Raw genomic sequence first — 13166 nt, forward strand, 5'->3', positions numbered from 1 at the left:
TGTCAGAGACTGCTGTGTATCCTGATGTTCCTTTTTGCCTTCCTGTAATTCTCAGCTTTTAGTTAGGTGCACGGCAGGCTGAAATACAGATAGTATTGGAACGCTGTTCTTGAAACTAGATTTGCTAAATGAGTATGCCCTGTTCCATATGGAAAAGTCAAAGAGTACCTGTTAATTTTGGAAACCCTCCTGAAGAGAAAGCTGGACATTGTCTGTCCAGTTTCCCCATTCTTCTTTTCTGCTTCTTGGGTAGCTGGAGCTCCCTCTTGGATGGGATCAAGAGGACAAGACCATTCTTTTGTTTTGTTTTGTTTTTTAAATTTTTTTAATTTCAGTTTTTTTTAAAGATATTTTAATTTATTTATGTGACAGAGAGACAGCCAGTGAGAGAGGGAACACACAGGGGAGTGGGAAAGGAAGAAGCCGGCTCCCAGCGGAGGAGCCCGATATGGGACTTGATCCCGGAACGCTGGTTCACGCCCTGAGCGGAAGGCAGACGCTTAACGACTGGGCTACCCAGGTGCCCCAAGACCACTCTTTTTAGGAAAGGTGGGGCAGATAACTAAATGCAGTGAGGGTCAGATGACCCTGATCCAGCGCACCTTGGAGTTGTACTACCAAGATCACAATCTCAGTCTGCTGTTTTCTAGCTGTGTGGGTTGCGGAAAATTGTTGATCTCTCTGAGCCTCAGTTCCATTACCATATGGTAATAGCTACCATCAGTACACTGATGGGGAGATTGCATAAGCAAGCATGTGCAACCTCACTGAGTCAATATCTGGAAAGCATCAGTACTCAGTGAGGGTTAATTTGTTCCCTTCTCTCTCCTTTTTGCATCACGTTCTGAAATTTAAAAAGCTTAAGTCACAAAAGTTAAATCTAAGTATTGGTAAATGTGGCAACCTTCTGTTGAAGAAAACTATCATTAGAAGACCCAGTTAGTTGTAAATATCCATAGTTACCTCGGAGAAACTCCAAGGTCCGTTTGATGGCAACCTGGTCTTGAAGCTAGGAACTGAAAGAAAATTTTGTCCGTCTAGAGAGGCATGATCCGGGCTTCATTTTTGCCTAATGTTTCAAGAGGTGGAGGTCATGTGGGTCCCAGTAGTGAGGTGGGGAGTGGATCTCCCTCCTTCAGCACCCGGGTCAGTGGCCACCCCTGGACTCCCTCCTCTCAGGCTGTAGGAGCACACCCCCCCCCCGCCACTGGGGTACGGAGTCCAGGGCCCCAAATCCTTTCCCGCGCTCACAGATTGGGGTCCTGCAGGCTTACTGACTGCAAAATATGAAAGGAACATCACAACATGAAATGAATAAGTATTTAATATATTTTTTAATGATTTTTTTTATTATATTATGTTAGTCACCATACAGTACATCCCCGGTTTCCGATGTAAAGTTCAATGAGTATTTAATATATTTTAAGCTGAAAATCACATGTGTTTTTCTTTGCCGAGTTCTTAATTAAAATATTTTTTTGTATTCCCAAAATGATATGTCTTCATAGGAGAAAACACAAAGAAGAAAAAGTAAGAAATAAAAATCATTTTTATATCCATAATTCACACATGTCAAATTAATCACTTCATATTTTCTCACATATACGTCCAGCTTTTATTTATATATAATCTTTATACAAGTAAGAAAATGTTATTTACATCTAAATGTATTATATTTACAGGTAATCTTCTGTTTAAAAATGCTGTTTTACTGGCTAATAAGCACATGAAAAAATGCAACATCATTAGTCAGTAGGGAAATGCAAAGCAATGCTTCATGTGAGATCACCTCATACTTGCCAGGATGGCAAGAGTCGAGAAGGGAAAATAACAGGTCTGGTGAAGATGTGAAGTTGTTGGATCCCTGACCCAGTGCCGGTGGGAGTGTAAAATGGTGCAGCCCCTTGGCAAAACATTTAGAATTTCCTCAATAAATTAAACATAGAACTACCATATGAGGCACCAATCCCATGTCTAGGTATATACCCCAAAGAATTGAAAGCAGGTGTTCAAACAAAATCTTGTACACAAGTTCATAATGGCACTATTCACAATCGTCAAAAGTTGGATATTTGGGAAACAATCCAAATGTCCATGATCAGACGAGTGGATAAACAAAATGAGGTATATCCATAACAAGAATTTTACTGGATTATAAAAAAGAATGAAGCACTGATACATGCTACAACATGGATAAACTTTGAAAACATGATACTGAGTGATACGTCACATATTGTATGATTCCATTATATGGAATGTCCAGGATAGGAAGATCTATAGCTATGGAAAGCAGATTGGTGGTTGCCAAGGCTGGCGGGTGGGAGGAGGAACTGGAGGGTGACTGTACTGGGTATGGGTCTCCTTTTTGGTTGATGAAATGCTCTGGAACTAGTTAGAGGGGGTGGTTGCACAACACTGTGGATGTACTAAATGCATGAAATTGTACACTTTATAATGGTTAACATGGTGAATTTTATGTTATGTGCGTTTTGCCTCAATAACAAAGGATTCTATCATATATATTTTTTTGTTAACCTGGGTTTTTCATATAATAATATATTGTAAGCATCTTTCTATGACATTGAATCACCTTTCTGTGACATAAAATTATCATTTTGGGGTCTTAAGTGTTAAGTTTCAAGCCATTTGTAATTTTTTTGAATGGCATTATATTAGAAAATAATTTAGGGGGCACCTGGGTGGCTCAGTGGTTAAGCATCTGCCTTTGGCTCGGGTTGTGACCTCAGGGTCCTGGGATCGAGCCCTGCATCGGGCTCCCTGCTCAGCAGGGGAGTCTGCTTCTTCCACTCCCTCTCCCTCTCTCTTTGCCCCGGCTCCTGTGCACATGCTCTCAATCTCTCTCTCTCTCTTGCTCTCTCAAAAAAATAAATAAAATCTTTTAAAAAAAAACAATTTAAAATTTTGTCTCAGGAGCATTTGGGTGGCTCAGTCAGTTGAGCCTCTGACTCTTGATTTTAGCTCAGGTCATGCTCTTAGTGTGGTGGGATCAAGCCCCCGATGGGCTCAGTATTCACGGGGAGTCTGCTTGACATTCTCTCTCTCTCTTTCTTCCTCTGTCCCTCCCCCACACACGTGCTCTAAATAAATAAATAAATAAAATCTTAAAATTTTGTCTTGCTCTGCAAGAATTCTCTTCATGCACATTGATGGCTTGAGCTATCACTATCAAGTATAAATTGAGTTACTGTAAAATAACTTTTTTCAAAAATAATAGATTTTATTGTTAGTACATTTCAAAAAGATTTGCTTATCTAATGAATCACTGAACACTACATCAAAAACTAATTATGTCCTATACAGTGGCTAACTGAACATAATAAAAAAGAATCAGAAAAAAAAGATTCACTTATTTATTTTAGAGAGAGAGAGTGTGTGTGAGAAAGTGAGGGAGGGGCAGAGGGAGAGAGAAACTCAAGCAGTCTCTGCACTGAGTGCAGAGCCCAACATGGGGCTTGATCTCACCACCCAGAGATCAGACCTGAGTGAAACCAAGAGTCGCATGCTTAACTGATTGTGCCACCCAGGCGCCCCTGTTCATTTATTTATTTTTTTAAGTAGGCTCCACGCTGGGTGTGGAGTCCAGGGCAGGGCTTGAACTCAAGACCCTGAGATCAAGACCTGAGCTGAGATCAAGACCTGAGCCGATATCAAGAGTTGGACGCTTAACTGACTCAGCCACCCAGGCGCCCCTGTACAGTTTTAATTTTACAGAATAATTGAGCACATACATATAGCTCCCTATAGTTCCATATACCCATCCCACCCCAACACCCAACACCCAATACAGAATTTGCCCTCAATCAGATAACTTCTGATATCTAAGTTTTATTTATATAGTAATAGATACACATACAGTTGTGTAAGATGTAGGGGTAGTTAAACACCTTTCATAGAACACGAATGGCCTGGGGACTCCACAGACACTGACGTTTTTGGTCCTATTAACAGCAGTACACCACTGAGAAGGGAGAAGGTAATGCTTCCAGCTCCCCCAGGTAAACACTGACTTCATCCTCACACCAGTCTTATGGATTGGAGAGATTAACTCACTTGCTCAAGGTCACTCGGTAAGTGGTAGAGTGGAGGTGAATTTGGTCAGCTTGGTTTCAGAGTTACATCTTAACCTACAAAGGAAGTGATTTTCAAGGTGTGTCTCAGCCCTAGATAGCTCAGATCACCTGGGAACCACTCCAGCCTCACTACACGAGACTCTTTGACAGCGACTAAATTTTTAAATGGAATATTTTTGGCAGGGAATATATTCACTCATGTAAAAAAACGCGCAGTGAAAAATAGTGGTCCTCTGTCCTTCATTTCCCTGGTTTCTTCATCTTTAGGTCAATACCTTTACATTTGTATATATTTTCATAATATATTTAAGCAAATAATATATGTGCTTAGTTACCTTTTGCCTCATCTTAAAATTGTATGTAATTTACAAAAGTGAAATTTGTGCTATTTGGTGAACAGTTTTAAGTTTTGGCAAATGCCTGAGCTGTATAGCCAAAACTACCCATGGTTACTTTTGGGAGTCAAAAATCCCCTTTGACTCACACCCCTGGGGAGCACTGATCTGTACCCTCCACCTTCAGGGTCTGGTTTCTTTCACTTGACACAATGCATCTGAGTTTCATCCATGTTGCTGTACCGGTACTTTGCTTCTTTTTATTGCAAAAGCAATATTCTATCCTAGGGATTAGCCACTCTTTCTTCACCAGTTGAAAAACATATGGATTGCTTCCAATTTGGGGCTATTATGAAAAAGACTACTACGAATATTTGTGTGCAAGTGTTCATTGCTCCAGGAGTGGGATGGTTGGGCCATCTTATATGTGTCTGTTTGACATTAAAAGAAACAAGCAAGCTGTTTCCAGAACGTCCAGCATTTTAAATTACAATCGGTAACATATGAGGGTTCTAATTGTGCCATGTACTCACTGGCACTTGGGATTGTCAATTCCTCCCCCAGCCATCTTTATGAATGTGTGATATTTCACTGTGGTTTTAGTTTGCATTTTTTAATGGCTAATGATGCTGGACATTTTTTCATGTGCCTATTTGCCATCCGTTTATCTTCTTCTTTTTTTTTTTTTTTAAAGATTATTTATTTATTTATTCGACAGAGATAGAGACAGCCAGCGAGAGAGGGAACACAAGCAGGGGGAGTGGGAGAGGAAGAAGCAGGCTCATAGCTGAAGAGCCTGATGTGGGGCTCGATCCCATAACGCCGGGATCACGCCCTGAGCCGAAGGCAGATGCTTAACCGCTGGCCACCCAGGCACCCCTCCATCCGTTTATCTTCTTTGGTGAAGTGCCTGCTCCCATCTTTTGCTTGTTAATTTTCCGTGTGTTATCTGCCTTCTTGTTGGATTTTGAGATTCTTTATGTATTCTGCATGTGAGTCCTTTGTCAGATGTGTGATTTGCAAGTCTTTTCTCCTAGTCTGTGGCTAACCTTTTCATTATCTAAGTTTCCTTCATAGAGCAAACATTTTTAAAATAAAGTACAAGGTAGCAGTATTTTCATTTTATGGATTATGCTTGTATATTAGAACTATTTTGTCTGACCCAAGATCACAAAGATTGTCTTCTATTTTTCTTTCTAAAAGTTTTAGATTTTACATAATTTAGTTCTACGATCCATATTAAGTTAAATTTTGTGAAAAGTATGAGGTATGAGTTCACTTTTTTCTTTTCTTTTCTTTCTTTCTTTCTTTCTTTCTTCTTTCTTTTTTCTTTCTTTCTTTCTTTCTTTCTTTCTTTCTTTCTTTCTTTCTTTCTTTCTTTCTTCTTCTCCTTCTCCTTCTCCTTCTTCTTTTTTTTTTTTTGCATGTAGATGTCCAGTTGTTCCAGTACCATTTATTGAAGACTATCCTTTGTGCATTGATTTGCCTTGCATGTTTTTAAAAAGGTCAATTGACCAAATTTGGGTAGGTCTACTTCTGGACTGTATTCTGTCCCATTGGTTTATGTCTAATCTTTGGCCAATACCACACTGTCATGGTTACCATTGTTTTATAGTGTGTCTTGAAAGGGGTAATATGACTCCTTCCATTACATTTTCCTTTTTAAAAAGTTTTTGATTATTCTAAGTCTTTGGCATCTTTAGCCAGGGGATTTAATGTGCTTTATTTCATTTCATCCTTGTAACAATTATCTGAAGAAGATACTTTCATCACCTACGTTTCACGGATGGGAGAATGGAAAGGTAAAGACACAGAGATAAAGGTGGCGCTCGGATTTAAACCCATGCCCGCCCAACTCCAGGCTGCTGGCTGTGTCTTGCTAGGTCTCAAGCCCTCCCCTAAAGAGGGGCATCCATCTAATTCACTCACTCGGAGCAGGGAGGGGGGGGCCCTTCTTTCTTCCGTTTATGAGCGCTAAGAAGCTGAGGGTTTCTGTACCAGTGGCGTCTCCTGCTGGAAGGTGGGTGTATGGCACAGCCAAGCGCAGCCACACAGAAAGCAGCTCACCTGAAGTTTCTACCCCTGAGAGGGACGGAAAGGGCTCCAGGCTCCAAGATTCCTAGGACCTGTCCCCAGAAAGTTATTAAGCCTCCACTCCACCTAAGCTCAGTCCCACTGTCTCAGCTGAGCCCTCATCCTGTGTCATCTCTAGCATAGACTCCCACCTGCTCTTAGGAGTCCTTTCTGCCCACCCTCACCAGCAGCCAGAGATCCCACCTTCCATGACTCCCTAAGTGCCCAAAGAATCCAACCAGAAGGCTCTCTGGTCTGTCACTCATAATATTTTTTAAAAAATGGTGTATGAAAATATTTTTTCCAATTGTTTTCCAATTTTACTGCAGGTTTACTGCAGATTTGGCATACCTTTTCTGTAAAGGATCATGTAGTAAATATTTTAGGTTTTGCACATCCCATTCAGGATCTCCTCCTTCTCGTGCTCCTTCTCCTCTTACAATCCTTTTAAAATATAAAAACACTTCTAGCTTATAGACCATAAAAAACAGATCACAGGCCAGATTGGGTCCATGGACCATGGTTTGCTGACCCCTGGACTACAGAAATAGAATTTCTATGTTCTATATTCTACATAGAATATATTCTATATAGATTTTTGTGTATTGATCATGTATCCTGAACTCTATTGGATAATTCCCATTGGCATATAAATAATGGCGTTATTTCATCAATCTTTAAAAATCCCTTCTCTTGATCCACTTTCCCATCAACTGAGGTACCATTTCTTTCCTCCACCACACAGCTAACCCCTTCAAAGTGTGATCTATACTTGTAGTGTTAATTATCTCTTATCCCGGTACAAACAGGCTTTGGCTAAGGACCGTGATGGTGTGTGAATGAGAAATGGTGAAGAAAGGCATGAAGGTCTTGGGTCCCCCGGACTCGCGGCACCTGTGTGTGTAGTTCTAAAAGACGCTAGCCTATCAACGACTGCTGTGGGTCTCCTTCCTCTCCTGGTGCGTCGGACGCGCCCTCTGCTGGACAGTTTGGGGACAACAGACTCCATGGCATCTGGTCTCCATTAGTTCAATATGCGTGTGTCCGTGTGACTGGGTGTCTGGTATAAGTGTATGTGTGACTGTGTGCGCGTTCGCACTACTGTGTGTACGCATGTGTGAGCGTGCATGTATGTGAATGTATGCATGTAATTGGGTGTATGCGTGTACATATGTGTGCACATGTGTTTGTGTGTGCATGTGTATGTAATTGCACGTGGGAGAGCATAGGTGTTTGTATGTGTGACTGTGTGCGGGTGTAAGGGCATGACTGTGTGTGTCTTGAAGAACTAAACCCTGTAACTGGCAGGGTCCTTAGATGACTAAATAAGCGTGAGGGTTTTTTTTGTTTGTTTTAAGATTTATTTATTTGAGAGAGAGAGAGAGAGAAAACTCACGGGGGGAGGGGGGAGGCAGTAAAAGAGAATCCAAGCAGACTCCGCACTGATCACGGAACCCAAGGCGGGCTCGATCCCAGAACCCTGAGATCATGACCTGAGCTGAAACCAAGAGTTGGAAGCTCGACTGAGTGGGCGGAGCAGGTGGCCCTAAGCATGAGTGTAAGTAGGAGTCCTTTGCAAAGGTATGGGCATGGCCAAGGGAAACCATCAGGGCTAGTTCAGCGTCCTGGGGGTAGCAACATCTGAGAGCTGCCATCACCCCCAGGTCCCTGGGACCAAGGAGTAGCTAGCTATTCCTGGAATCCAGAGGGCTTTGCTGCCGTGGAAAGGGCTGTCATGCAAAGTCTCTCCTTTGGCAGATATTGGATGTCATTTTTCTAATATCCTCTGACTAGGGTGCGTGTCTGCTCCACATGCCTCCGCAGATGGGGGGTTCAGTCAGCTCCTCTGCAGCAGGGTGGTCCCCTTGCCTGCTGGCTAAGCAGACATCAGAATGGGGGGCGAAATCCTGCCTCTCTCCTTGCAAGCTCTACTGCTTTTATTGTGATGTTCTTGGGGTCTCCCTCCATTGGCTGTTGAGTGAGAAATGCCCCTTTTGTGCTCCAGGGGGATGATCTCTGTTGACAGCAACATATCCTGCTGGAGTGGTGGGGGTGGGCTGACTACTTTTCAGAGCTGGCACCATCCAAAAGCTCTTGTCCAGGGGAAGTTGATGTCAACTCTTGTGGGGCCTCAGACTTTCCTGAAGTTTCCCTTCAGCCTTATTTTTCCAAAGCCAGCTCCTTTGCTCTCCTGGTACTTCGGGCAAGAAGCTGGCAGGTCCAGCTTATGTACCTGACCCTTGCCATGCTTCAGGGGCTGGTTGGGTTTCCTGACCTTCATTACAGTCACTGAAATGTAGCAACTATTTCCTGCTTGAGTGCTGGCCCAGATACCACCACCATGGATTTCCCACAGGACTGGTTCTGAGTGAAATTGCCTCACTGTCTTTGTTTATCTCAGCATGTCTGAGGAAGGAAGTAAGAATGACACAGTTATTAGGCCATGTGATTACCCCACTCTGTGCTGGGTCTTTACGGTCTTGGTGTTTTAGGGGTGGGAAGTGATGTTTATTTGCTGTTCACTCCTCCATGTCATTCAGGTTTCTGCTCAAAGGTCACCTGCACAGGGCAGCCCTCCCTGATTGCCCCTTGCTCACTTGCTAACTCTTCTCATTCTGTTACTTTCCTTTATTGCCATCACCATCTGACTTGGTCTTATTTCCCGTTGGCTTCCCCCATCAGACATGATCACCACCATCCAGAGACCTCATCTGTCTTGTTCATCCCGGGTCCTGGGTCCCAGCACTGTGCCTGGTACAGAGTGGGTGCTCAAGTACAGTTTGTTGCTGAAGAATGAGCTATCTGGGAGGTGTAAGTCCCCCTCTCCATTTTACCGAGGGCGCATGAAGCTCAGAGAGGCCAAGTGACTTGACCAAGGTCACACAGCCAGCCAGCACGGCTGGGATCTGAACTCTGTTGTGCTGAATCCAGAAGTGTTCCTTCCCAATGGCCAAGGAGAGGAAAAGAGGGACTCTAGCCACCAGGCAGCCCGCATGCTTGCTCTAGAGAGACCCCAGGCTGACTCCTGGGAGGTGTGTCTTCATGGTGACACAAAGGAAAAACTGCTCATCTGTTTTGTGCACAAACTATGTGCTGCCCCCTACCTCCACTGTGTCAAATCCTCACTTCTTTTAAAATTGGTGTTTTAGTGATAAAAATTATAGCAGCACAGTGTGGGAAACAGAAAACATTAGAAACAAGTTGCAAGTTGAAAGGATGAAGACTCCAATTCTACTTCTCCAATTCCACTGTGTTGTGTGGATTCTCCTGGAATTTTTTCAGTCTATATGCAAACATGTGCACACACAGACCCCTATGCATATTCCTAGGTTTTATATGTAGATGGGACCATTACTCATATGTCAATTTTTTATTGAGATATAACTGACATGTAACATTATATTAGTTTCAGATGTACACATGATTTAATATTTGTGTAGATTGCAAAATGATCACAGCAATAAGTCTAGTTAACATCCATCACCACCCAGAGTTACAGGATTTGTTTTTCTGGTGACGAGAACTTTTTAAAAAAGATTTATTTATTTATTTATTTGAGAGCGAGAAAGAGAATGAGAGTGAGGGGAGGAGCATGGGGAGAGGGACAATCAGACCCCATACTGAGCTCGGAGCCTGACACAGGGCTGGAAATCTCATGACCCTGAGATCATGACCTGAGCCAAAATTAAGAGTCAATTGCTTAACTGACTGAGCCATCCAGGCGCCCATTATTTATTTATTTTAGAGAGTGAGTGAGCAGAGGAGGGGCAGAGGGAGAAGGTGAGGGAGAGAAGCAAACTCCCCGCAGAGTCCAGAACCCGGTTTCCACAACCCATGAGATCACGACCTGAGCTGAAACAGTTCGATGCTCAACCAACTAAGCACCCAGGCGCCCGTAGAGATGAAACTTTTAAGATCTACACTCGGCAACTTTCAAATACATATACAGTGCTATTAACTGTAGGCAAGAAGCTATACATTGCATCCCTAGGACTGACATATTTCACAACTGGAGTTTGTACCTTTTCACCCCTTCACCCACTTCACCCACTCCCTACACCCTGCCTCAGGCAACCATCAATGTGCCCTCTGTTTCCATGAGTTCATTTATTTTTTAAAGATTCGGTATAAGTAAGATCATATGGTATTTGTCTTTCTCTGTCTGGCTTATTTCACTGAGCATAATGACCTCAAGGTCCACTCGTCCATCCATGTTGTCACAAATGGAAAAATTTCCTTCACACATCACTTCAAAAGGTGCTTCCCCCCCTCTCTCTGACCTGTCTGATGGAATGCTTGCAATGCTCTGTGATGTTTTATCATGCCCACTTTACAGATGTGAAGACTAGGCTCAGGGGGCTGACAGGCGGTGTCCAAAGCTGGTGACTCACAGAGTGACTGCCACCTCTGGTCTGACACGCACTTGCCCACTTCCTGGCTCTGGGTGGGAGTGGAAGGATCAGCCTCTGCTTCTCAGTGTGTGGCTGCCCTCACTCTGACACTGGCTGGGGGACATTCCAGAAGCCCAACTGTATGATTTAGCAGCTGAGACATTCCTTGTTGGATGAGAAACCCTGGGGATGCTCTAGGGTACTCGAGCTCAGAGCTGAAAGACCCCACCTGAGGCTTCCTGGCTCAGGAATCAGGGGGATAACTGGTCTGATAGACTCTTCCTTTGTGATGCTGCAGAGACCTGCTGGGGTTTTAGTCCTTGACATGGCTGGTGAAAGTTCAAGACCTGCTTAGGGTTTCAATATGGGACCAGATTTTGTTGCCTACCTTGGCCTTGGTCAATTGTGCAATCTTGTCTGTTGGTGCTCTTAGTCCCAGTGTCAAAAGAACATGAACCCACTTGCCTTTTTGTGCAGCAGGGTAACCCACCCCTCATGCTTGACCTTGGTGACTCATCCTTTTCTGCAGATCTCTGTTAACCCTGAAGCCTGGCCTAAGGTGGAACTCCTACCCCTGGCATGTCACTTATCACTGATATGTACTTTTTTTTTTACTTTAAAAAATATTTTATTTATTTATTTGTCAGAGAGAGGGGGATGGAGGGTGAACACAACCAGAAGTGGCAATCGGAGGGAGAAGCAGGCTCCCTGCTGACCAAGGAGCCTGATGAGGGACTTGATCCCAGGAACCTGGGATCATGACCTGAGCTGAAGACAGACACTTAACCAACAGAGCCCTCACTGATACATTATTGATCATTTATTTGATCATTGCCCATCTCCCCACAAGATGTGAGCCCACTGACAGCAGGGACTGAGTCAGCTGTGCTCATTGCTGCATCCCCAGTATCTAAAATATGCACAACACACAAGATAGGTTCAAAAACTTAGAACCATGAAAGACTATGGACTCTGGGAAACAAACTGAGGGTTTCAGAGGGGACGGGGGTGGGGGATTGGGCTGGGCTGGTGATGGGTATTAAGGAGGGCACATATTGCATGGAGCACTGGGTGTTATATGCAACAATGAATCATGGAACATTACATAAAAAATTAATGATGTACCGTATGGCAAATATGGTGAATAACATAATAAAAAATTAAAAAAAAACAAGAAAAGGAAAAAACCACTTATGGTCATATGAACAGCACCTGGAGATTTAGATTTTTTCCTCTTATTTTATAATTGAAAAACAAACAAACAAACAAACAACCCAAAGCCAACCTGGGAATCAGAGAAGTGAAGCCTTTCCCCTCCCCACCTTCCCTGTAGAAGCTGGTGGACTCAGAGGTCTTAAAGCAACATTTCTGAAAACTTGAAGGAAACAGTTTTCCTGAGGATCTTCTTAGATGCTGTTTGCAGTCAATATTTCTGGGCAGGGGTGCAAGACTCTGAATTTCCTGCAAGCTCTCAGGTGATGCCTATGGTGGAGGTCTGAGGACCACACTGAGTAGCCAATCCTTAGAGCTCATTGCTGCACACCCTTCCAGAAAATCTTTCCCCAGATATTCAATGAGCATTGCCTATGTGCAAGGCTTTGCTGTCACCTGTGCTGTCATATCTACCTCATCAGCTGTGGGGCTGGAGCAAGTTGCTTCCCCTGTCTGAATCTCTGGTTCCTCCTCTGTAAACACGAGTTCATGATGTGATATTGCAGGGCTGTTGGGTAATTACACAGCAACAACACTAGCAGTAACTGACTGGCATTTATTAAGCCCTTGCTCTATCCTACGTGTTTTATGTGCATTGTCTTTTAAGATTATTCCTGCCACCTTAGGAGGTGATGCTAATGAAATGCCCACGTGCAGATGCAAGGAGCATGGTCTGGCCACTCAGGGCACCCAGGGTGAAGTGGGGCTGCCTGGTGCACAGCCTGGCTCCACCAGCTCTAGGACTTTGGACAAGTCACTGAAAGAGCTGAAAAAAAGCATTCAGCCTCAGCTTTGTAGCCTGTGAAATGAGCCGGGGAAAGTAGTGAATATATCTACAGGACTGAAAACAGGATTGTGGCTCACGTGGGCAAATGCCATTCCTGCTGTAGCTGCCTGCCCATTCTTGGCACACAGTAGGTCCACAGTGAGCTGAGCCCGTCTGGGCACTGGGGGCTCTTTCTCTTGTGTGTCTAGGATTCTGCCTGGATTAGTGTACTCTGGCCATGCCCCCTGACCCATATGTGGATGGATCTGCCAGCAGGGGAGGTCTACCTTCATGCAGA

Source organism: Ailuropoda melanoleuca, chromosome 4, assembly GCF_002007445.2.
Source record: "Ailuropoda melanoleuca isolate Jingjing chromosome 4, ASM200744v2, whole genome shotgun sequence".
NCBI lineage: Eukaryota > Metazoa > Chordata > Mammalia > Carnivora > Ursidae > Ailuropoda > Ailuropoda melanoleuca.